The sequence below is a fragment of the Trachymyrmex septentrionalis genome, unplaced genomic scaffold, assembly GCF_001594115.1.
Source record: "Trachymyrmex septentrionalis isolate Tsep2-gDNA-1 unplaced genomic scaffold, Tsep1.0 scaffold76, whole genome shotgun sequence".
NCBI classification, from domain to species: domain Eukaryota; kingdom Metazoa; phylum Arthropoda; class Insecta; order Hymenoptera; family Formicidae; genus Trachymyrmex; species Trachymyrmex septentrionalis.
The window spans coordinates 426,083-429,705 of NW_017305947.1; the positions used below are offsets into that span (position 1 = coordinate 426,083).

Consider the following 3,623-nt stretch of genomic DNA (forward strand, 5'->3'; position numbering starts at 1 on the left):
TACAAACACATACAGATTAATTAATTTTGAATAAAATGTTAATACACCCACACTTTTCCATTTTATAAAAATGTTATGTTAATATAATAATTTATAACGGCGGAAACTGAGTCTTCTTTCGATGGTCAATCAAGCAAAACATGTAAAATTGTTGAAAATTGAACATAATCGAGTAGAGACTGCTCCGTTTGCATCGGGCCGAGGCTCAAGAGGCTAATTCGTGGCACGGATAAGTTAGGGGCACGGCAAAATATAGGTTTAGACGTTGTTAGACGTATGCGGGAGTACACCCCGTGCGAATAGAACGGCGGCACGAGAACGAAAGGGTACGTTGCCTTTTCGAAACCGAAGGTTAGCGTTTTGCGGCGGCATCGGTCGGAAACGTTCCAGAAAGTTTTCTCATTTGTCTGCCGACTCGATACCAGCAAATATCAAACGAGCTTGCACAACTCGAGTGTTCACCTCGAAGCCCAAAATACCTGTTATTCTCGTAGCTTTCTCACGAGAGGGAAACATACCTTCGTAATATTCAGTCAATAGATATCGAAATTGAGAATCGATCGAAAACAATAAATACGTTAAACACATAAGAAGAAAGAATAGTTAGGAATGTTAATTAAAAAATAAATACAACAAAACTTGTCTAATAGTTAAAAAATAAAGAAACTTATCTAGTAGTCAAAAAATCAATAAAAACGCATCCATAAATTTATGCTCGTTTTTCCACTAATGTAGATTAACTTTAATTCTCGGTTCAGCTTATTCTTCATCTTTTTCTAATTTTTAGAACTAGAGAAAAAGACGAAGAATAAATTGAATCGAGATTAAAGTTAATCTATATTGGCATTACTTTGCGTTTATAAATTATAAACAGATTTATAAATTATAAATTTTCAAATTATTCTAAAATAACATCAAAGCGCAAGTTGCACGTAAGAAAAAAATTGAGCGAAAAAAATCCGTTTGATAATTTATTACGTCCAATAACGTTTGTAGCATGATGATAGCAGAATTTCCTGTAAAAAGCAAACTTTGGAGTGAATGAATCTTGAGAACAAAGGCTACCGGTATACCGATAAGAATAATTCAAGTAAATCACGTAATCCGACGTGGCACACACGATTAAGCTTTCCGAAATACAGAAGCAATTTCGAGCGGCCACGCGAGAATAGTGCGGCGGCACGAAAACGGAAGGGTGCGTTGCCTTTCGGAAAGCGGAGGGCGGCGAGCGTTGTTTCTCGCTGGGAACGCGTTGAAAACGCCCCGGGAAAGTTTTCCCATTTATCGGCGGTCCCGATACCGGCAAATACCAAACGAGCCCTCGGCGCAACGGAGCCGAATGCGGCGCATCGAAGCCGAAAATATCCGTCCCAGTTTTAGCAGTCTTCGGCCCGCCGCCCTACGCCGCTCGGAAACGGGGTAGGAAACCATTTAAAGCCTCGTCCGCTCTCCGCGTTTCTGCGAGCTAAATGTGTATTGTTTTGTTTTATTTCGCGGTGGCGGTGCCAGGCACGGCAGACCGCGGAAACTTATTGTTCTGAAATATGGCGAGCAACGCCGAAACCGGCCGAGAGCGTAGAAAGAAGACGTGCCGTTTCAGCTATACGCACACTTGTTAATTTAATTTCCAACGAATTTTTTATTTCAACGATTCCGTTTTAATTCAACACGCGATTACGATGACGTACGTGTAGGTAAATAAAAGCTTCCTAAATCAAGGCTCGATTAAAGAAGACTTAAGGATATCAGGTATACAGTCTCTGCATTAGTTAACTGCAATTGGAAATTTATAACAAAGTCAATATTTATATTTAACAATACAATTTTATACCTTAAATAAAAATTTTCTGATTTCATTTTAATTATTATTAATAAAAAAACATGTCTCTTCCTTGAAATAATTTGATAGATTTTAAATCGCCGCAAAATTCTTTTGTATTACTTTCAAATATAATATGTAGAAAAACCTGTACTTTAAAATAACTTTTTCATGCTTAAAAGAATAATTGATAACTTTATTATAATGCTTTTATAAATTAAAATAATTATTTCTGTTTAAAGCAGATTCTCGTCTTTGCTGCTTTTCCTCTAATGATTTTGATACATAAAGAACACTAGCGCATAACTGTCTCTTATGACTCTTCAGAGTTTCTCTTCAACGCGCCGACACGATGTGTGCTCGTAAAGTTGCAATAATTGCAGGTATCTCGCGGCTTCTTAATCCATACCGACAATCTTACAAGGAATGATCATGGACTTCGTCAACATCTTATTAGTGCTAAGGTAAAATAAGGGTTATATTTCTCAGAAAGGAAACATTAAGTAATTATCGTAATAATCGCGGTTTAATCTCACAAATTGTTGAAATTTTTAGGCATACTTTTTTAAAAAGGCAGATTTTCATAGATAAATTTTGAATTAATCTATTTGGATATTATATTATAATATATTTAGATTAAAAAAATATTTGGGAAGTATATTTACAAATCTTACTTTTGATCATTGGCAAGATGATATGCAATGTGAAAATATTGTCAGTTCCAGATGTAACAAAATTTGCATTTCTCCATTTAATGTTGTCAATAAAATTGGAATTTTTATCTCTAGCAACATTGCACTTACTTGGATAAGTTATATTTTCTTATAAGAAATTTTTTAATGCCAAGAAAGCGTAAATGAGAAACTTATCTCCTAATCCACATTAGTGTGTGTACAATTTTATACTGCTACTTTATAATATAACAGTTTATTTCACGTAAAACAGTGCAACGTTTAATTACATTTCCCAAATATCCTTGGAATCGAGAAATTTAATGCAATTTAATGGAAAAAAAAACTCGTTCTGTCTCGTCACTCATTCATACATCGACCAAGTACGCAACCCTTCGTGCAACCCTTATGATTAAATATGTCACTGTGTCAAACTCTCGGTTTCATTTTCCGGTCGCGGAAACAGGCACCCTGATTCCATCCCGCGATAGCGTGGCATACAAAATGGCACGCGTTTCCGAGGGATCGCATGCGCGGATGCTGCGTTTCGATTGGTTGATCCACAGGGTGGGCTCCTGCGTTGCGTCAATACGGATGTGCGCCCGAGGGGGTGAGCGACGGGCTCACGACCCTCTCGCTTCACCCCACACTGTACCACTCCGCGTACGGACACGGAGCTATAATAGGATTTTCTCCTGTGTGCTTCCCCCTTTCCCATCCCTACGAAATGGCCGACATAGCCATTCCACGGAAGGCATCATCCCGCGAGACTCGTTCGTCGTTACTACTATAATTGTATTGTTTGGGGAGGTAATCGAGTTTTCTCGATCGACCGGCGGAGTCTTCACGATTATGACTATCGCTTCGTTCGGGCTGTTTCATGTCACGATAAAATACTAATAATACGAGTATTTAGGTGAACGATACGTCTCGGAATAAATACAAATGCAATGTGCATCGTGCAGTTTCTAATTGTGTTATATTTGCGGTAGCACAAACCAATTCATTTCTTCATAAAATGAACGTTCTCATTATTTACAAAAATTATTCAAAATAAAAAAATTGAGAATTTCCAGAACATACATTGAAAGAAAAGATTGGCTGCAGCAGCCCCCCAATTAAAAATGCTATGC

The 3,623-nt window shown here is 37.5% G+C and overlaps 1 protein-coding gene across 1 annotated transcript in view; it reads right to left on the reverse strand.

The window, feature by feature from the left end:
- LOC108754124 (circadian locomoter output cycles protein kaput) overlaps positions 1 to 3,623 on the reverse strand; it is a 204,315-nt gene that overhangs the window by 32,700 nt on the left and 167,992 nt on the right. The gene's annotated exons all lie outside the window — the stretch shown is intronic.